Source organism: Peromyscus maniculatus, chromosome 20, assembly GCF_049852395.1.
Source record: "Peromyscus maniculatus bairdii isolate BWxNUB_F1_BW_parent chromosome 20, HU_Pman_BW_mat_3.1, whole genome shotgun sequence".
Lineage (NCBI taxonomy): Eukaryota > Metazoa > Chordata > Mammalia > Rodentia > Cricetidae > Peromyscus > Peromyscus maniculatus.
Window position 1 is genome coordinate 29,974,664 of NC_134871.1, and position 23,218 is coordinate 29,997,881.

The 23,218-nt window shown below is 40.4% G+C and overlaps 1 pseudogene; it reads left to right on the forward strand.

Annotated features, from left to right (window-relative positions):
- The first annotated feature begins 8,399 nt into the window (after positions 1-8,399).
- On the forward strand, positions 8,400-8,763 carry LOC102907630 (NADH dehydrogenase [ubiquinone] 1 beta subcomplex subunit 4 pseudogene; annotated as a pseudogene).
- The last annotated feature ends 14,455 nt before the right edge of the window (positions 8,764-23,218 follow it).

Here is a 23,218-nt window from a genome sequence, read left to right on the forward strand (position 1 = left end):
CTCCAGTTCAAGTCCAGACTGAGATGCTGGGTGAAACTAAACTACCAAAACCAAAGTTCATTTTGCCCTGTTTCAGTGTATAATTTTGTGGAATTTGGGGAGAGAAAGTATATGTATTTATTTTCAAGACAAGGGGGAACCAAATATAGTGCATGATTTCTTATTAACATTTTGGGCTGAATAGCTCATGGAGAACTATCTAGAACCTTTGGCTAGCAACATCTTTGCCATCTCTACACTAAATACTGTTACCAACTTCCCCCTCAGTTGTTCAAGTAAGAGCACTTGATACTCTTGCAGAGGACTAGGGTCAGTTCCCAGTACCCAAATATTGGCTCATAACTACATACTTACCTGTAACTACAGTCCTAAGGACCTACTGCCTTCTTCAGACCTCCATGGACACCAAGCACATACATGGTACACATACATACATGCAGGCAATAACACTTATACACATAAAATAAATAAACATAAGTTGGGTTTGTTTTTTTTTTTAAGACAGTGTTTCATTGTGTAGTGCTGACTGTCCTGGAACTAGCTCTGTAGAACAGGCTGCACTCAAACTCATCGAGATCTACCTGTTCCTGCCTCATGAGTGCTAGTATTAAAGATGGGCACCACCAACTGCCACCTAAAATAAATAAATCTTAAAAATAAATATTTGTGTATATTGCCAAACGCTACTGGCGGGGGCAGAATTTCCCCCACTTTGAAAACCACCAATGTAGAGGATATAAGAATAAAAGCCAACATAGTAGAGACAAATATGTAATTAGATATATAAATGAATATGAACATAGCATGTAAATTATCTACAACAACTATGTACTTGGTGCAATAAAAACATGAAGAAGAGAAACTGACTCATTGGATTAGGGTCACTTAAAATCTGACATCTTATCTATTTCCAAAAGAGTGAAACTAGCCAAGAAGGAGGTAAGGGGCTTTTCAAGTAAAGTGATCAGAAAATGCTCCAAGGCACAGCAAGTTTTGAATTGATGGAGTGACAAATATCAGCTGGGGAGATGTGGGAGAAGGAACTTGAAAGTTATATTCTGTGTGGAAAGTCATGTTGAACAGATATTTAATGTTCAAATCTTTTTAAGTTTATAAAAATAACCTATTATCCTTCAAACAATTCTGCAAAGCCCCCTTTTTCTTTTTCTTTTTCCTTTTCTTTTTTCTCCCTTTTGGTTTTTCAAGATGGGATTTCTCTGTGTAAAAGTCTTGGCTGCCCTGGAATTTGCTTTGTAGATCAGGCTGGCCTTGAACTCACACAGATCTGCCTGCCTCTGCCTCCAGAGGCTCCATGCTTACTGCTTCAGTCTCTGTGAGCCCATATGAGCCCTGATTAGTTAATTTAGTGGACCATGTTCACCTGGTGTCCTCTGTCCTCTCTGACTCCTACAATCTTTTCTCTTCTTTTCCAAATGGTTCCCTGAGCTCCACAGGGAGGGATCCAATAAAGACCTCCAATTTAGACTCTCCACATAATGTCTGGCTGTGCTCTCTGTACCTACTCCCATCTGCTGCCAGAGAAAGTCTCTCTGATGAAGACTGGACAAGGCACCAGTCTATGAGTATAACAGAATATCATTAGGAATCACTTCATTTATTTTCTTTTTGCCACTCATGTTTGGTTCTGCCATATATCTACTCAGTCTCCAGTTCCTGGCCATCCAGGCAGTGTTGGGCATGAGATCCCTCTTGTGGAATGGCCCTTGATTAAACCAAGTTCTGTGGCACCATTTCCCCAGCACATATTACAGACAGGACAGACTGTATGTAGGTTGAGGGTTTTGTGGCTGGGTTGGTGTCCAGGTTTCTTTTTCTGTAGCCTGTAAAATGCCTTCCCATGCCAAAGAGACTAGAACATGGGAGTGAAGGTGCCAAGCAGCACCAGCTCAATGAGTTGTCCTAGAAATGGGATCCTGCTGTCGGTTTTTAGACTGCGACCGTCTGTCCTTGAATCAGCTTGCATTGTTTGAGGATCTCCATGGAACGAACTCCCTCAACCAAAAACCTCAGCTGAATGCAACCAACCCAGTCTCACCCCTGGAAGCCTTGTCTGGCTACAAAAACAAAAAATGGCCAGTTCAGACTCTATATCCTCCATTTCTAGGAGTCTTCACTAGGGTCACCCTCATAGAGTCCAGGAAGATTCCACTGCACTAGGTTTTCACGCTGCCTCCCAGATACCCTCCAGTTCCAATTACCTGTCCCTCCATCTCTCACCCACCTGATCACCCCACAACTATCCTCACCCACCCCCAGTCCATTCATAAACTCCATTCTATTTCCCCTTCCCAGGGAGATTCATGCATTCTCTCAGAGCCCTCTTCTTTACCTAACCCCTCTGGGTATATGAATTGTAGCTTGATTGTCATTTACTTAACAGTTATATCCACTTATAAGTGAATACATTTCATATTTATTTTCCTAGGTCTGGGTTTCCTCACTTAGGATGATTTTTTTTTCTAGTTGCATCCATTTGTCTGCAAACTTCATGATGTCATTTTTTTTAACAGCTGAGTAATACTCCATTGTGTAAGTGTACTACCTTTTCTTCATCTATTCTTTGGTTAAGGGCTTGGCTCCTATCTTGGTTCCCTTGTGCCCCCCACCCCCTGCCTTTTCTCTCTTGTTCCCCACTCATCTAATGGCCCTGTTTAGTATGCTGACCATGTTCAGTCTGGACCCTTGTAGATGCCTCTGACTGTATTCTCCCTCATATCTAAAATAAACCTTCTCAACCATACCTTGGAGCAGTCATGTCCTTATTTTTTCATTCAAAAATAAAAGAAACTAGGCTTGGAATGCTTAAAAAATGTGTAACAAGGCCCTACAATTTGTGTCAAATTGAGGGTAAGTTTCTCAAATTTACAACATTTTATGCTTGTCTATAAATTCAGATGTTTCTACCCAGTCTTTACCCAGGGAAGCCTGTGGTGGTAGGCAAACCTGCTGAAAAAAAAAAAAAAATGATTGAGAGGAATTAATGAAGGTGAAGGTGATTTACTTTGTTTGTTTGTTTGTTTTTTGAGACAGGGTTTTTCAGTGTAGTTTTGGTGCCTATCCTGGCTCTCACTCTGTAGACCAGGCTGGCCTCAAACTCACAGAGATCCGCCTGGCTCTGCCTCCCGAGTGCTAGAATTAAAGGCGTGTGCGACCACCACCCATCATGATTTACTCTTATATTCCACTCAATGCAATTCCTGCTTTCCACTGTCATTTATAGCTTGATAGCCCATTATTTAGGGATAGATGATGCTTCGCAAAGTAGTTAAAAAAATTTTTTTGACAAGAAAAACACACATTCAGGTGTTCAGAATTTAAAAATATATGTGTTGGATATTTGTAAGTCTTCTCCTAAGATCTAGCTATGAAAATATATATAATATTTATTAAAGTTTTGTTGTTGTTACTTGTAACACAAATCTTAAACAGTCTTATTAAAACAAAAACAAAAACAAAAAAAAAACCAGTGCCAGCTATTGGGGTAAATTCTGAAAGATCAGAGAAGCAGAACAAGCCACAGCTAACTTCACCTCACCAACTCTCAGCATATCCTGTTTCCTCAAACTGGAAGCCTCTGAGTACTCACCTGAATGGATCTCAGCTGAACTGCTGCTAAAAGATAAAAGCTTAAAAGGCCTCTAGTTCCTAGTCTTTATGCCTTATATACCTTTCTGCTTCCTGCCATCACTTTCTGGGATTAAAGGGATGTGTCTTTCTCAAGCAAGACATGAGATCTCAAATGCTGGGATTAAAGATGTGTGTCACTATGCCTGGCTATTTCCAGTGTGGCCTTGAACTCACAGAGATGGATTTCTGCCTCTGGAATGCTAGGATTAAAGGCATGTGCTACCACTGCCTAACCTCTATGTTTAATATAGTGGTTGTTCTGTTCTCTGACCCCCAGATAAGTTTATTGTGGTGCATAATATATCAATGACATTTTCCCTTTCTTTGTTTAAAATAAAAATATTATAACTAATATAAGAAAAAGTATATACAATAAGTATATGCAGTCAAGAATTACATTAATAATGTCTAGTCCATTAACATTTGACAAATTCAGACAAAAAATTTCATTACTTATACTATTGAAAACAAGTTTCTTTTTAAAAGTAGATTCAATAATCTACCTTTTTAATCTTATTATATCCATATTCTCTCTTTTTTCTTTTCTGAGTAGATTAAAAAATCTACTCCTTTCTATATCTTCTTTTTTTTAAACAAGAACCCTGTATCTAATCTCCTTTGTTTAGCTTTTTCTTTTGACCATTAACAATTAACAACTTATAACCAACCATCATAAACGACAATATCCATAACTCATTAAATAACTCAAAACACCCACCCTACCTCCTGGGAATGTGGGCATTGTGTTCTTAAATTTGGGGTTAATTGTCAAGTCCAGGGAGAATTAGTGGTATCATTTGTTGTCCAGTCTCTGCATAATGAAAAATGGCGTAGTCATGGTTCCCTGCAGAAATTTTTCTTTTTCTTTTTTTTTTTTTTCCTCTGTGGTTTGGAGCAATCACAAATGTTTGTCTCTCGGGACCACATTCTTCCCTAGAAGAGAAAATCTTCACAGTAATTTCTCCCCACCATTTGCCTCACCAAACTTCTCCAAACTGACCTTTGTCGATGCTTTCTTGTAACACGTTGGTCCTGGCACGTGTTCTCTGAACAAGCAGCAGTAAACCTTTCATCCCTAGTAACAGCGTTGCAGCGGCCATCAACACGATGAGAAGCAGTCAGCAACATGGAGCAGCAGCTGCTGCCTCCATGGTTCCGCTGCCACCATTTGTGGACGGGTCCGGCCCTGGCCACAGCTTCTCCTCAGCAAGCCTCCCAGGCCGGCCTCGAACTTGGGATCTTCCTGACTCTGCATTCTTCAGCAAATCCTACCAGAGTGCACCACAACCGGCAGAGGGAAGCTCAGGCCTGAGTTGGGAACTACAAGGCCACAGGCAAGTGGCTTTTTTGCAAATTCAGATCCCACAAGTTGGGTGCCAAATGTAACACAAATCTTAAATGGTCTTGCAGCAACTTTGAAATCTTCAAAAGGATGATGGGATCCCACAATGATGATTCCACATGGACTATGAGAAAGCCATTAAGATGATTAACACCACCCACAGATCAGCTTTGGACTACTAACTACTCAGGACAATTTTGAGATGGCTAGCTAAGATGATTCAGATTCACAGACTACTCAAGCAAGGACTTGAGACAAACCCTGCATTTTCCATCATGAAGAGACTGGACAACAAATGATACTGCTAACTCTCCCAGGACTTGGCAATTAACCCCAAAATTTTCTTTTCAGGATCCTCTAAAGATGTCTTTGACCCCAAAAAGCAGGAAGTAATTTTAAGAAAACGATGCCCCCATTCCCAAGAGGTGGTGCAGGTAGTTTTTGGTCTTTGGATGGGTTTTGGATTTGGGATAATTGTCGTTGTTTAGGATGGTTGGTTACAAGTTGTTATTGTTAATGGTCAGGAAAGAAGCTAAGCAAAGGAGATTAGATTTAAGGTTCTTATTTGAAAAGAAAAAGGCCTTGCATACATCCTGCTTCACAAATGAGTCTGTCAGACATGCTAAGTCTGTAGGCCGAAGATGATGCCCCAATGTTGCAGAGAAACCTCAGGTGGCTGTCTAGGCAGCTGTCTGTCTGTCATAACTCATTTATTAGAAGTCACTTGTTTGCAATTACTGTTTTACTAGGTAATATTATTTCCTTCTTGGGTCTCTGAGGGAGTTGAAGATTACATAGTTGTAGTAACAATTTTCCTTATTAAGAAATTCAGAAAAGAAACTCACTAAGGAGGTGTAAAGTGTATAAGTTTGAAATACATTATAAGATAGTGGTTTTTTTTTTTTTCTGTTGGTAAGAAAAGATAGCATATAAAGTGAATTAGGTACATTGTGGACTCACCAAAATGGGATAGATAATGGAATATTTTCTCTGAATCTGTCAAATATTAATGGACTAGACATTGTTAATGTAATTCTTGACTATATATTGTATATACTTATTGTATATACTTTTCCTTATATTAGTTATAATATTTTTATTTTAAACAAAGAAAGGGGAAATGTGGTTGATATATTGTATACCACAATAAACTTATCTGGGGGTCAGAGAACAGAACAGCCACGATATTAAACAATTAAACATAGAGGTTAGGCAGTGGTAGCACATGCCTTTTTTTTTTTTTTTTTTTTTTTTGGTTTTTCGAGGCAGGGTTTCTCTGTGTAGCTTTGCACCTTTCCTGGAACTTGCTTTGTAGACCAGGCTGGCCTCGAACTCACAGAGATCTGCCTGCCTCTGCCTCCCAAGTGCTGGGATTAAAGGCATGCACCACCACCGCCCAGCTGCATATGCCTTTTAATCATAGCATTCCGGAGGCAGAGATCTGTCTAGATCTCTGTGAGTTCAAAGTGGACAGAGCCAAGCATGGTGACACATGCCTTTAATCCCAGTACCAACCATAGAGTTCTAGAGGCCTGTCAGACAGGAAGGGAAAGAGCTGGCCAGGAAGAGGAAACAATGTAGCTAGACAGAGAGCAAATCAGATGGCAGAACAGCAAGGCATATAAACCTGGGTAGACAGGAAGTCACTCTTCTTGGAAGCTGCAAAGTTGGCAAGTGGCTTGTTCTACTTCTCTGATCTTTCAGAATTTACCCCATAGCTGCCACTGGGTTTTTTTTTTTTTTATTAATAAGACCTTTTAAGATTCATGTTACAGTTACTGATTTCCATGAGTCCTTTGTATATTCTGGATATTAAGCCCTTGTCATATCAATGATTGGCTAGTATTTTCCCCATTCTAAAGGCTGTCTCTACACTCAGTTGATCGTTGTCATTGTTAATATAAAATGTTTTTATGTATATACCCAAAGGAGCATTTTCTGGGTAATATAGTAATGCTATATAAACATGCTGTTTTCTCTAATTTTTATGATTTATGATTCTAGTTATATGAGTTTTGATGGTTTTGATTCACACATCTATAATGACAAGTGCTATGCATAATGTGGTGTTGATATTTGTACATCATTTTATCCTTTGGGAGAAATATCTATTAAAATTTTTTGGTCATTTTCAAACTAATAATTGTTTACTGTGGAGTTGTAAATATTTTTGTATCTTATAGAAATGATTTGTAAACATTTTTTTCCATTGTATGGGTTTGACTTTTATTTAATTCATCTATTATAAGTGTTATGTCTTTTGATGGATGCCACCACACAATTTCTTTTTTTTTTTTTTTCCAGGAAACAAACTTTTGTGTGTTCTTGTTTAATATGGTTACAGCTACTCTACTTTTCATTTGGCTGCTATTTTGATATTATATCCATTTGAGTACTATTTTGATGATATATCCTTTTCTATCTTGTTTCTTTCTGGCTAGCTAAATTTAGGGATCTATATGTAAATCTCTTATGTAGAATATGTAGCTAAAACATTACAATAAAATCCATTCTTTCAGCCGGGCGGTGGTGGCGCACGCCTTTAATCCCAGCACTTGGGAGGCAGAGCCAGGCGGATCTCTGTGAGTTCGAGGCCAGCCTGGTCTACCAAGTGAGCTCCAGGAAAGGCGCAAAGCTACACAGAGAAACCCTGTCTCGAAAAACCAAAAAAAAAAAAAAATCCATTCTTTCAATCTCTAATTTTGATTGGCTAGCAACTTTAATTAATATGAATAATGACAGGTAAGGTTAGTATCTTAAATATTTGACTTTTACATTAAATGATATTTTATTCTGATAATATTTAATACACGGAAATGTCAAGAAAAGTTGACCTGTCTTTTTATCTACAACATATAAGTGTGCAACTTTTCATCTTCCCCCATTGATCAATAGACAGGCAAAAGTATAACATATCTTAGCCTCAGATGTGATTGAATTGAACTGTCATTATTTTTTTCCAAGTACATATTATATTACTGATAATGAAGTATTTAAAATATTCTACTATTTTATTTGACTTTATCTTTTTAAAATATTTAATTTTATTTTTAAATGATGTGTTATGTGTGCTTGTCTGTGTGGGAGTATGAGCACGTAAGTGCAAATGTTGGTGGAGACCAGAAGGGGGCTTAGACTCCTCTGGAGCTTAAATTACAGGAGGTTGTGAACTGTCTAGTGTGGGTGCTAGGAACTGAACTTGGATCCTCAGGAAGAGTAGAAAGTGCCTCTTACTTACTGCACCATCTCTCAGTCCTTTGACTTGATTTTTATAAACAGTAAAATGAAAGTAAAGTTCTCTTTATTTCATAATGACTTTAAAATATGAAACAATTTAAGATTAAACAAAGAATGATCAAGTATTTGCACTGTGCCATTATAGAGTTAAAAAAAAAATGAGGTCGCCAAGATGTCGGGTTCCAAGTATAAGCCTTCACCCCTGGCCACTCTTCCCAGTACCCTCGACTAGCCAAGTATGACGTGTCTCTGGAGACCCGAAAGGCACAGGTTGAGCGCTTGAGTATGAGGGCCCAGCTTAAATGGGAATATCTGCTTTAGTATAACACCCCCAAATGCACATTGCACATCGATGACCCTGCCTTGATTCGTTGGACCTATGCAAAAATCAACAAATGTTTATCCTAGTTTCAGACCCACTCCAAAGATTTGGGCCCCTCATCTTCTGGTATTATATTTTCAAAACAGACAGGAACAGAAAGGAAAGACTTATCCAGGAAGGAAAATTGAACCGAACTTTAAAGATGCCCTGTTAAGTTTGGCAAGGATGACTCTATTCTTACATGAATAAATCTTCTGTTAATCACAAAATAAAAAGTTAGAGAAGGACTGATCCTGGTGGTTAAGCCTGTGACCTCAGCTTGAGGCTTTGACAAGACCACAGGAAGGCTAATTTGGGCGGTAGAACCAGTTAAAGAATCATCTGAACAAATTAGATCTTGTCTCAAAATAAAAAGTAGAAAGAGGTTTGGAAAAATATTTCAGTGGAAGAATATTTTTCTGACATATATGAGGGCCCATGTTCAGGGCTCGTGGCTGGCCTCGGTGGCAAAAGAATAACGAGCCATGGTTACCTTTTTAGAGCTTTATTAAGAGGAAGGGAAGGGGTGGGGACTGAACCATGCGGAACGCAAGTACAGAGAGAATACCGAGCGAGAGCGTGTGGGAGGTGCTTTTTAGGCTGGGACAACGTCGCAGGCTGATGACGTAATAAGGACAGACTCCTTACACTGCCCCCAGTTAAGTCAAATAAAAGATAATGAAGGAAGGATTGGTACTTTGAAATAGCTCACTTGGAGTAACTCCTGAAATATCAAAAAAGTATGGAAAATATTAACTTATGGTATTATAATATCTTAGCAGATGGGGAATGGATACTGTAGAAAAAGAAAATAACAAGCTAAAACTGAGCAAGGATTTACAGAAAAATAATTCTGCCTGTAAGAGGAATGGAAGAAAATTTAAGGGCACAAGTAATGGGGAGTCAGATAATGTACTGTTTCCTTTCTCACCGCAAACATGCACAAACTAGGCTGAGGTTCTGAAGGAGGGCACCCAGATGGCAAAACTGAACCAGAAGTAAAACAGCTTTCACTCTAACTTGCAACCTTTATTTTCAGCATAAATTTTCTATAAGTAATTATGAATTAAAAGAAAAAAGGCTGAACACTTAATTGTTCGATATTATCAGCCATCAAGGAAATGCACATCAGAACTTTCAGATTTTATCTTACAGATAAAATCTTATCATCTGTCAGAATGACCAAGATTGAAAAAACAAACAACTGTAGAGGCTTTCCTGCTGAGCTACTCTTGGCCTGGCTCCAGAGAGAAGTACCTAGCCTAATGCATCCTTTGTTTAACCAACACCTTTTGTTTCTCTTATCACCCTGTGTGACTCTTGACTGAGAGTCAAGGATCAAAGAGTCCCAAAGATCAAAGGCGTATGCAAAACTTGGTTCAGGAAACCCAGAAAACCATGGTACCTGAAAAATCAAGGAATTTGCACTTGGCATTTTATCTCTGGGAGCTCCTTTCAGGTTGCTTTAAAGGTACGGAAACAAACACTTTTATTAGAAATAAAAATGTCCTGGGCAAAGGGAAAATGCTTCAGTCCTCTGAGGCTGGACCCCCCTGCAGCCATGAAAGGGTAGAGTTATTCTTAAGATGCCTGTGAGTCTTCTTTCCACAGATACAGGTGAACCCACACACCCATGCCACAACACACAGTAACAAACAACCCCCCAAAAACCAACCAACCAAACAAACAAACAAAAACCTCAAATAATAGCTTGTACTGGCAAGTATGTAGAGTAAAGGAAATAGTAGCCTGTGCTGATGGAAGTACAAACTTGTACAGCCACTACAGAAATATAAAAATCAGTGTGGTGGTTCTCAGGAAACTGGGAATAGATCTACCTCAAGATGCAGATATAACACATTTGAGCATATACTCAAAGGATGTTTCATCCTACCACAGAGATACTTAGTCAACCATGTTCATTGCTGCTCTATTCATAATAGCCAGAAATTATAAACAACTTAGATGTTCATTCACAAAGAAATGGATCAGGAAAAGGTCATACATTTATGCAATGTAATATTATTTAGCTGGTAAAAATGAAATTATGGACTGGAGAGATGGCTCAGAGGTTAAGAGCACTAGCTGCTCTTCCAGAGGTCCTGAGTTCAATTCCCAGCAACCACATGGTGACTCACAACCATCAATAGTGAGATCTGGGGCCCTCTTCTGACACACGGGCATACTATATAATAAATAAATAAATAAATAAATAAATAAATAAATAAATAAATAAATTTTTAAAAATGAGATTATAAAATTTTCAGGTAAATGGATGCTACTAGGAAAAAGCATCTTGGGTGAGATAACCCAGACCCCCAGAGACAAATATTGTATGTTTTTCTCTTACAGGTAGTTGTTAGTATTTAAGACTGTGTGCTACAATCTATTTAACCACAGAGGTTAAGCCCCCAGTTAAATACTTCCTCTTATAATAGTAGCTTTGATCCTGGTATGGCTTCACTGCAATAAAGTAGTCATCTAAACTGCATATTCATGGGAAAGTAAATGTTTTAAACTTTTACAAAAGCCCCTAAATGTTGGGTGAGATCAGTAGAGTAGGTACTAGTATCTCTAAAAGCAGAACCTAGAACCTCTGGGACACAAGGCAAGTGTTTTATGAACCTTAGATTAGAACAAATAGTGGATACTACACATTCCCTTTCCAGGCCTCAGCTTCTGGATTCAGGACATTTAGAATACAGAAGGCATTATAATGTTTTGCAGTGTTTAACAACAAGTGTCTTAGTTAGGGTTACTATTGCTGTGATGAAGTACCATGACCAAAGACAATTTTGGGAGGAAAGGGTTGATTTCACTTACAGTTCCATATAACAGTTCATCCTTAAAAGCAGTGATGGCAGAAACTTACATAGGGCATAAACCTGGAGGCAGGAGCTGATGCAGAGGATGTGGAAGGTTGCTTCTTGATGATTTGCTCCCGTACCTTGCTCAGACTGCTGTCTTATGGAACTCAGGACCATCAGCCCAGTGATGGCATAATGGACTGTGCCCTCCCACATCGATCACAAACTAAGAAAATACCCCATAGGCTTGTTTGCAGCCTGATCTTATGGAAGACGTTTTCTTAATTTAGCTCCTCTCAGATAACTTTAGCTCATGTTAAGTTGGCATAGAAGTATCCAGCACAAAGATATATGTAAATTCTGTACATCAAGCAATTCCTTTTTTTTTTCCCATTGTCAAGTGAAGTTTCTGGGTACAATGCTGTGAGCAGTGCCATAATGCCTTAAGAAGGTGTCTGCTATCCTGCAGATGTTGGGTTGCCTGAACAAACTCATTGACTGCATTCCTCCTGAAGAGTAGCTAGCTTCCTTTTCATTTGAATAGACAATGCTTCATTGTGGTGGCTGAAGAGATGTTTCAATTTTCTAGAACTAATCTCTCTCAGTGCACTATACAAACAAAGACAGCCTTATTGGGTTGCTTGACTCCATTACTCCAGGACAGTCTTGTTAAGTAAAGAATCACATTACTGTGTTCAGAACATAGGGCTACTCTGTGGTTGGCTGCTATGTCACTTACAGGGTGTTGTGATTTGATTAAGAATGCCCTCCATAGGCTCATACATTAAAATGATTAGTCATCAGGAAGTGACACTATTTGAAAAGGATTAAGAGGTGTGTCCTTGTTGGAAGAAGTTGTAGAGAGCTGCGTGCAGCCCCGCCTCAAAGATGGCACTGGCTTCCGCCTTTCACCCTCCCGACAGTGAATGCTCTCTGTGATAAACAACTCCTTATTTGGCTAAGGCTAAGGATTTGGCTTGCTTCCGCGCACCTGGACCTATCCGCAGTACCCACGTGGCAGATTGGGGTTGGCTGCCCAGAAGCTATTTAGGTTGTGGGTTGGCTTTCCCCGGGGTCAGAAGTCAGAAGATTGTTTCAAGGTTCCTGAATAAACTGCTTGGAGAAGAGCCTGGTGTTGCATCTTCCTTGCTGGTCGAGGCGGACGCGACAGAAGTGTGTCACTGAGGCTGGGCTTTGAGGTTTCAAAAGCCCAGCCAAGTCCAATGTTCCTCTCTTCCAGCTGCTTGCAGATCCAGATATAAAATTACCAGCTACTTCTTTGAGGCTATGATTGCCTGTATGCTGCCATGCTCCCTGCCATAATGATAATGGACTAAACCTCTGAAACTGTAAGCCAACTCCAATTAAATTTTCTCTTTTATAAGAGTTGCTATATTGAAGACTGGGAGACCAGCTTCTGGGCTGCAGGCAGGGCTCAAAGGAAAAGTCCACAGTGTCTTGAAGCTCAGAATTTTTTCTCTCTGAGGGGTTAAGAAAAATACACACACCTGTTTTCTTGATGGCTACTTTTCTTCATTCTTTCATGTTGGCTCCTCTTCCCTTTGTTCTCCAAAGCTATATATACCCAACAGAATCCACCTTTGCACATCTCCCAGCACTGGTTATATATGCATGTCCTTATAACTGACTTTACTTGGGTGTGGGGGAACCAGTCTTGGGTCTTTATGCTTGTGCAGTGAGGGCTTTACTGACTGAGCCATCTCTCTATCTCCAACAAGAGTATTTATTTACAGAACTGAATTAAGAGAAAAGAAAAATTCCCATGAGTAACTGTTAGGGAAGATAAGGCCCTCGGAACATAGGCTAGCCCTATAGCTTAGAGAGTCTCCCCCAGCTGCAAGGCCTTCTAGAACTCTGAAAGAAAGCATGAGCAGGATTGTTGGGTTTCTAGATAGAGGCTGAGTGAAAAAAATAAACAAAATGGAAAGGAAAGGATATGACTGCTCCTAGGTATGGCTGAGGAGAAAGTTTACTGCAGATAAATGGGAGAGCACAGTCAGAGGCAGACAGGGACATCTGGGAGAGTCCAGAGTGGGCATGACAAGGCTAAGCTGGGTCATGTGGGGAGATGGAGAGGGGAAGGGAAAAGGAAGAGAAGGGAACCAGGTGCACCAGTCATGAGGACAAAGGTACAAAAATTGTTAGGATTCTGCCACTATTCCAGCTGCGTGGCCACACATGTGCAGTCCAGTAGCTAAGCAAGGGGTCTTCCGTCTAACATCATCAGTGCGCACTGCATGATTACTTACACATGACATGATTATGCAATCAGCACATGTATGGCGTAGCTCTGTAAGCCTGCCTGCGTATGTTCTCGGGAATATTTAAAAAGCTAGACACAGAATCCTCCTCTCTCTTCTCTGTTCTCTATCCCTCCCCTCTTATCTCTCTCTTCCTCTGTGCTCTCTGCATGTGCTTCTCCCCAGGCCTGGTTCTTTTGTCTTCCCACCTTGTGGTGGTGTTGTGTTCCCCAAAATATTGTGCACTCTAATAAATTTATGTGGGGTGAGAGAACAGAACAGCCACAATATTAATCTTAGAGGTCAGGCAGTGGTAGCACACACCTTTAATCCTAGCATTCCAGAGGTAGAGATAAACCTGGATCTCTGAGTTCAAGGCCACACTGGAAACAGCCAAACATGGTGAATCATGCTTTTAATCTCAGGAAGGCAGGAAGCAGAAAGGTATTTAAGGCCTGAGGACAAGGAACTAAAGCCTGGTTAAGCTTTCGGGTTTTCAAGAAGCAGTTCAGCTGAGATCCATTTGAATAAGGACATAGAGACTTCCAGTCTGAGGAAACAAGATCAGCTGAGGAGTTGGCAAGGTGAGGTGGCTATGGCTTGTTCTGCTTCTCTGATCTTTCAGCGTTCACCCCAAAACCTGGCTCCAGGTTTAATTTTATTAATAAGACCCTTTAAGATTCGTGCTACACCACCTCCTCCTAATAAAGCTTTGATACTGGGTTTAGTTGCGGCTTGTGCCTCATGACCTTTCTGCCCAGTAACCAGCGCTGCTTATCATTTTTAAAACCATCAAAAGTGCGAGGAACCAAAATGGTTGAATTATACATGGGAGAGCCTGGGGGGGGGGGGGGGAGGAGTGCAGCCCAGCCCCTGGGCTGGAGAAATTTATTGTAGGCATTGGGATATGCCAGCCACATCCAGTAACAGGTAGGGACTGAGAGATGCTAGAAGAAACAGGCAGAACCTGATAGCCAGCTCAGCTTTGCTGTATTAAATAGGCACTTCAGTCCTTTGTCCCATGTTTAAAATTTAACTGGCTCAAAAGAGTAATTTTTCATGTCAGACAGTTTCACAGTGAAATACATGCTGTAAGTGGTATTTTTGCAGCACTCACATAATAACCTCCTGCTTTTCCATAAAAGTGTGCACTTGGCTTCTGTCTTTTTGACTGCTGCTTCAGCAATGACAGGATGAAAGCCAGACTGACTTAGAGTTTCCCAGGACAGCTGAGCCATCACTACTACTAGCTTCAACTTTGACCTCAGCCACCTGCACTAATATCCTCTTGTATTAAGAAGGCTCCAAATTCAATGGATTGGATTTTGTGAATCCAATCTGAGATCAGAACATGAATTGCAGTGGATCATTGTAGAATTAACAACCACAATGTATGAATATTATTAGAGAGCATGGGAGAGATGCTGGGTGTTTCTTCTGATAACAAAAGATAAACACTTTTATATTCTTTCACTGTCTTCACTCAAACAAGAAAGTGGTATCAAAAAGGTCAAGTGTTTCCAATGACTGTAAGGGGTACACAAGAGTGGTGACTCAACCCTGAAAGAATTGTTTCACATAAACAGTCAAAGATGCTTTTTCTTACCAGGAGATACACGCCTTTAATCCCAGCACCCAGGATAGAGGCAGGTGGATCTCTGTGAGTTCAAGGCCATTCTGGTCTACAAAGTGAGTTCCAGGACAGCTAGAACTGTTATACAGAGAAATCCTGTCTCAAAAAACAAACAAAAAGATGTTCTCTCTGTCTCTGTCTCTGTCTCTGTCTCTGTCTCTGTGTCTGTCTGTCTGTCTGTCTGTCTCTCTCTCTCTGTCTCTCTTTCTCTCTGTGTGTGCTTGCATGTAGCATGGGGTATGTGTGTGCATGCAGTTGTGAGTTCTCGTACCTTTCAAGTGTCATTCCTCTGAAGCTATCAATATCCTCTCCTTGAAATCTCATACCAATGAATTAACAGCACAACTGAAAGCTCTAGAACAAAAAGAAACAGACTCACCCAGGAGAAACAGACACCAGTAAATAATCAAATTGAGGGCTGAAATCAATGAAATAGAAACAAAGAGAACAATAGAAAAGGTCAGTGAAACAAAGAGATGGTTCTTTGAAAAAAATCAACAAGATAGAGAAACCCCTAGCCAAATTAACCAAAAGGCAAAGAGAGAGCACCCAAACAAAATCAGAAATGAAGCCGGGCGTTGGTGGCGCACGCCTTTAATCCCAGCACCCAGGATAGAGGCAGGCGGATCTCTCTGAGTTCGAGGCCAGCCTGGGCTACCAAGTGAGCTCCAGGAAAGGCGCAAAGCTACACAGAGAAACCCTGTCTCGAAAAACCAAAAAACAAAAAAAAATCAGAAATGAAAAGGGAGAGATAACAACAGACAATGAGGAAATCCAGAGAATCATCAGCTCATATTTCAAAAACCTGTACTCCACAAAATTGGAAAATCTGGAAGAAATGGACAATTTTCTGGGTATATACCACATACCAAAGTTAAATCAAGACCAGATAAGCCAGATAAACTATTTAAATAGACCAATAACCCCTAAAAAAATAGAAACAGTTATCAAAAGTCTCCCAACCAAAAAAAAAAAAAAAAAAAAAAAAAAAAGCCCAGGAGCAGATGGTTTCAGTGCAGAATTCTACCATATTTTCAAAGAAAAAATAATTCCAATACAATATCCTGTTCTCATTTTTTTTCATTTAGATAGAGTTTCTCATTAGCCAGGGACTCACTGTTTTTTGCTAGACTGACTAGCCTGCAAGCACCAGGGATATGCTAGTCTACACCTGACTCCCCAGCTCTGGGATGAGAAGTGTGTACAAGCATGACAAGTTGTCTGTTTTGTTTTGGTAGGGCTTTTCTTTCTTTAGACTCCAGGGATCAGAATAGGGTTCTCACATGGCAAGGATCTTACTGACTGAGCTATATTCCCAACCCCTCAAGTACTTTTGTTTTTCCTTAAAACTCCACAGTTTGTTCACAATAAGATATAATCTTGCTTAAGTAGACAACATTTACTCATACATTTAATTATTTAATTGAAAACTGGAGGAGACCCACAGAATACCAGAGGCTTTTTGCTTGTTTGTAGCAATAAAGCCCGCGCTACCACCATCCGTTCACCATGTTTACCATGTCCGAGAGAGGGGCTGTGGATCGAAATACAGAGACAAAAGACAGCAGGTCATTCGCCTCAGCAGAATGCCAGGTGCTGTTTACTGAAAGAGGGAGGAAACCTTAAATACAGGCTTACAGCACAATAGAGGGTCCCCAGAGGGCAGAAGTCTGCTACTCAATGTTCTCTACATTCTTGTATCTAAGCTGTTTACACCAAATGCAGGATACACAAACAAAGAACCTCTGGTGAGCGTTCAGGAAGAAGGAAACTGGCAGGGAATCAGCATAGGGAGGACATCTGGTCAAGGTCGGCAAGCAGACAACAGTTTACTCAATATGGGAAGGCCAGGGCCCACAGGTACCCCCTTTTCACTAAAAAATGAGCTTCTGACTTAGGTTGTGTGGGACGTCAGCAGGTCACCTTACCCGTCATGGAGACATCTGCCCAGGCCATACAGGCGCTCTGACTTAGGTTGATGACTGCCCCCCAGGCATTACCCGTCTCTGAATACTCATTATCATACAGACTCAACCGCGTGAACTGTAGAGTAACTGCTGCCAAAGATCTCAAAATGGCACTGGGCTTGCAATCTGTGCAACACAGAAAAGACCAACAGAAGTCTTAACCCACCCATAAACCATTAGGCTAAAGGCAATTGAGCCATTCTCTTCCTTTATGAGCCTTACTGCAAATTGGAGACCTTGTAAGGTGGTATACCATAGGCAAGTGGAACTTGAGTTTATAAATTTACAACTTTCAAAACCAATTGAAATGTACATTGTTGCTGGAGGGCTTCTCTAAATTTATCATGCCCAATAAAATGAAAGATTAACTAACTGTGGTAGCTACTTTTGTTGCCAGGGTCTCCATTGTGCTAGCTGTAGTAACCAATTATGAAATAGCAATCCCAGAAACAATAGCAGCAGTGGCCACCACCGCTATAACAGCAACAACAACAACAACAGCGATGTCAGATTCTCTTCTGGAGCATGTGAGCATCATCTGTGTCTAACTGCCACAGTCCACTGGCATGGACACAGCTCCAGGAACACGAACTACAAAGGCCCATTTTTCTTGATCCTAGCACGACTTAAGCTGGCATCTCCACAAAAGAAAAACTGAGAACCATAAAGAAAAACAGACAACAAACAAGGAGCAGAACTAATGGTCTCATAATGGCTACATTTAGGCTCACAGATTTTAAGATATCTTTAAAAGAGGCTAGATGAATTTCAGGAGGCCAATAAATGTTGCACAGAGCCACTCCTGAAAGTAGGTACTATATCAGCTCAAAGAGGATTGTGAAAATGGAAAAGGCTTAGCTGGCATGTTATTGTTAACAAATGAAGGTCAGTGACCTTTAGAGTTATCCTTAATCTCCAAGGTGTCTGGGTGACACATTCTTAACATTTTTGAAAAAAGTTACCATATATTACCTTCTGAAGAATCTAACCATATAGCTACAGTTCCTAGGCTTACATTAATGTTTGCCAAGGCTAGCCATATTGGGCTCTCAATCCCCATTGGCATCAGAAGGGGAGAGATTTTTTACGAAGGCCCAATAGGTCTCTGTCATGTTGGGATTCAGCAGCAGCCACAGGGTGCACACAGTGCTCAGGAACCCAGAGAGGCACCTCATTGTCCTGTAGAAAGACACAAACAGATCTCTGGGTCCACACCAATACTGGATCGGGTCCCCTCCAAGTGCCAGTAGAAAGATCCTTCCATCGCACCAGAGGATGATTTGCAACAGGAGCCCTCCAGTGTTTATCTGCAGTGGATACTCCAGCAGACTCCACCAATAAAAAATTTAAAATATATAAAACAAGGGAAAGAATAGAATGTGGAGAGGAGAGATGAGCCCCTAGCTCCCCCCTTTTTACTTTAGCAATATAAGTTTTTAAGGTATGACGGCAGCATTTTACTATAGCCTGTCCTTGAGGATTATAAGGAATACCAGTCTTATTAATAATAGAAAAGTCTTGACAGAATTTTGAAAATCCCGTACTGCTGTAGGTGGGACCATTATTAGTCTTGATGCATTTTGGCACTCCCATACAGGCAAAAGCATGAAGACAATAATTCTTTACATCCTTAACCTTTTTCTTGAATGGGCAGAAGCAAAAATTAGAGAAGAATATGTATCAATAGACATATGGACATATTGTAATTTTCCAAAGGAAGGCATGTGTGTGACGTCTATCTGTCATATATGATTAGGTAAAAAGTCTTCGGGGATTAACTCCCAAAGGAGGAACAGGTAAAAATTCAACATAAATAGGACATGATTTAATTATCTGGATGGCTTGTTCCCAGGTTATGCCTGTGTGATGATAAAGAGATCCAGCATTAAGATGATAACGTTGATGCATCTTAGTAGCCTTTTTAAAGGCAGAACAAATTAATGTGACAGCCATACGAGTAATGGCATCAGCCCTCTGATTACCTTTGCTTAGAGGTCCAGGCAATTGGGTATGAGCTCTAATATGACCCACATAAAGGTTATGTGAGCGGGACCATATGAGTCCTTGTACTTGCAATAAATATTCATGAATGGGAGAAATGGATGGTATGTAGGCTGTTGTCTCCAAAGGCATAATGGCATGTACCATATATTGACTATCAGTATAAATATTTACACTCTCATCAGAAAACATCTGTCAAGCAAACAACTGTAGCTAGAGTTTTCCTGCCTTGCCCACAGTCAGGACAAATCTTTGTCACCTGCCAGTCCCACAGCCTCTCAGACCCGACCAAGTAAACAAAGAGACTTATATTGCTTACAAACTGTATGGCCATGGCAGGCTTCTTGCTAACTGTTCTTATATCTTAAATTAACCCATTTCTATAAATCTATACCTTGCCACATGACTGATGGCTTACCGGCGTCTTTACATGCTGCTTGTCCTGGCAGTGGCTGCAGTGTCTCTCCCCCCTTCTTCCTGTTTCCCCAATTCTCCTCTCTCCTTGTCCTGCCTATACTTCCTGTCTGGTCACTGGCCATCAGTGTTTTATTTATATAGAGTGGTATCCACAGCAAGCAACAGTGCCTGTACCTCTATCATCTGGGCAGAAGTGCCCTGGATTTTCATTCTCTTCACTATGTTACCAGAAACCATCACATCAAAACCACATGAAGTGCCATCAGTAAATACCACATGGGCCTGAGAAATAGGAGTCATCTGTACTATCTTGGGAAATATAACAGGATGCAATTTAAAAAATTGACACACATCATTGGAGGGGTAGTGAGTATCAAACTGACCCTGCATGGAGCATGTCAATATGTTCCAATCATTATCATTAGCTTGCAACCATGTTTTTTGAGACTGGGTGTATGGGGTCACCACAATATCTGCCTCCTTACCACAAGTTTGAACATTGATCTTGATTCCCTTAGATATAATCTGAGCAACAGCCTATGGATAAGGAGTAATGATTTTTGCTGGAGAAGCTGGGGAATGTACCCATAGAATAGGACCTGTTTGCCAAAACACTCCAGTAGGTGAGTGAGAAAAACAAAATATCAAATACAATAAGGGAGAAGAAAGATCTATATACTGCACGTGAGCCTGATCCCTGGCCTCTTGCACTTGTTTTAGGGCTATATGCCCTTCAGTTGTTAACTTACGGGGAGATAAAGGGTCAGGGTCGCCCTTTAAGACATCATACAAAGGGTGAAGCTGACCTGTTGGAATTTTTAAAGTGGACCAAAGCCATTGAATATCTCTCAGAAAGGTTTGGAAATCATTAAGCGTGCGTAGCTGATCCGTATGCAGAGTAATCTTTTGTGGACGTATGCTGTGCGTAACAATTCATGACCTAAATAATCATAGGGAAAGGATACCTGTACCTTTTCTGGGGCTATTTGTAAATTAGCTAGGCTAAAAACCTTTTGTAATTTAGAAAAGGCATCAAAAACAAGTTTTTTATCTTTAGCAGCCATTAATATATCATTCATATAGTGAAGTGTTCAGCTCTAGGCCAAGCTGTTACATGCTGGTGTCTTCTATTTTAAAAGATAGTTAGCCAGGCAGTGGTGGTGCATGCCTTTAATTCCAGCACTCGGGAGGCAGAGGCAGGCAGATCTCTGTGAGTTTGAGGCCAGCCTGGTCTACAAAGCCAGTTCCAGGAAAGGCGCAAAGCTACAGAGAAACCCTGTCTTGAAAAACCAAAAAAAAAAAAAAAAAAAAAAAAAAAAAAAAAAAAAAGATGGTTCAACTTTAAATCATACCAAAAATTTCTCAAGAAGAAGCCACTCTGCCTCCTTCTTAGGATAAACTTTCTTACTCTATTAAGTTCTTGACAAAGAGAGTTGGAAATTTGGTACAGAATTTAATTTACTGATACTTATATTTCAATAATTTGATTGATGAATAAGTATTTTTGGTCAAGTGAAAACAGATAGTTTTTTTTCTTTAAAAATTATGCTTTATGCCGGGCGGTGGAGGCGCACGCCTTTAATCCCAGCACTGGGGAGGCAGAGCCAAGCGGATCTCTGTGAGTTTGAGGCCAGCCTGGACTACCAAGTGAGCTCCAGGAAAGGCACAAAGCTACGCAGAGAAACCCTGTCTCGAAAAACCAAAAATAAATAAATAAATAAATATGCTTTATAATAACACAGACAGAATTATATTCATTGACTCTTCTTAGGGGAGTTAGAAAACAGAAATTTTTTTTTGTGATCTACAGAATAGAGTTGAAATATATGCAGTCTGATTTTTTTTTGTTTTGTCTTTTGTTGACAGAAGGTTTCATTGTAGCAGCCTTATCCAGTTCTGATCACCCGGCCTCACCTGGAATGAAGGGCACCTGTGAGTTGAGGTGGGGCTCATGAGTAGACCAGAGGAAGCCTCACCCTTGCCATGCTAATAGACACCACAGTCATATGTTAATGGTAACAACAGGTCCCTTTTGTCAGAGATAAGGAGAAAGACTCCTTTTTAGCAATAGGAATTTTCTTCAAGCCCTGGAGGCAATGCCAGTTTTGTCCGATTGCCAGACTTTGGGAAAAGGACTTTCTTGCAGAACTGAGAAACAGATTCTGGAGTAGACTTGAGCCCTCACGCTTGTAGAGCAAGCACTTTACTGACTGAGCTGTCTCCTCAGTCCCCAGATCTTAGCTTTTTATGTGTGTACTATGTGGCAGTGATGTGGCTATAGGCAGGTCATGAACTATAAGGAAGAAAGGGAAAATAGCTGTCCTAATGGGGATAGGGAGTGTAATAATAGACTGCCTATGATAGGAAAACTGACAAAAAGTCAATTAGGGATGAAAAGGTACAAAAGGGTAGGAATGTTGGAGGCGGGCAGGCGGGGGGTGGGGTGTCTTCAAAATCAAGTTGTTTTTTAAAAATATCATACAGAAAACTAATACTTGGTATGCTAATTAAAAATACTTAACACTAGAATGATTAATTTTGCCCCTCAAAACTTCTGGGAGTTAATCAAATAATAATTTTTGTTTCTGGTGGGTTTAATTTTAAAACTGAAAATGCTCAGTTCTAAAATAGGAGATCCCCACCAAATCCTTCCCCTCAGAGCTCAGGGAACCCTTCAGAAGAGGAGGTGGAAATAGTGTAAGAGCCTGAGGGGAAGGAGGACACCATGGAATCAAGGCCCTCAACATACATTATGCATAAAGCTCATAGGAGCTCATAGAGGCTGAGGCAGCAAGCACGAGGCCCGCAGAGGTGTGCATATCTGTGGTGGCACTCAGCTTAGTGTTTATATGGGACTCTTGGGTATATAAACGAGTCTCTGATTCTTGTGCCTTGTGTTGGACTCTTGTCCTGTTGGTTAGTCTTACCCAACTTCCATATGATGGCTTTTTTTTTTTTTTAATTATATTTTATTGTGTTCTGTTTTGTTGCTCTCTTTGAGAAGTATGTTATTTTCTAATAAATGACAGAAAGAAAACAAATCTGGATGGGAGGGGAGGAACTAGGAGGCATAGAGGGAGAAGAAATTGCAATCAGGATATATTTTATGAGAAAAGAATTTATTTCAATAAAAGGGAAATGTGATACCTCAGTAACCCCCCCCCCCACACACACACACACATACACTCTATTCCCTACAGACAAAGAGAAGCTTAAACCAGGATTCCTAAGTGTAGATAAGAACTTAGACCCCTTTTTCCCAGGTGGCCGTATCTGCTACAGGGACTTTGAAAAACAAAGAGTCAGGATATTCGACCAAAAGACTGAAAAAGGGAGGCGGGTTGAAATGAATTATATGGTCTGTGCCTTTAGGAACTAGCCTCACAAAGAAGGAGCGCTTGCTCCTTCCAACCTCCCTGCTGTCAGAGAGGCTCATTCTGAGCTTTCCTGCCAGGGCTTGTAAACTTAGAATACACCTTGCTTATGCATTCTGTACCTAAAGTCTCCAGTGGCTTCTTTGGGGACTCGATCTGGGCATAACACA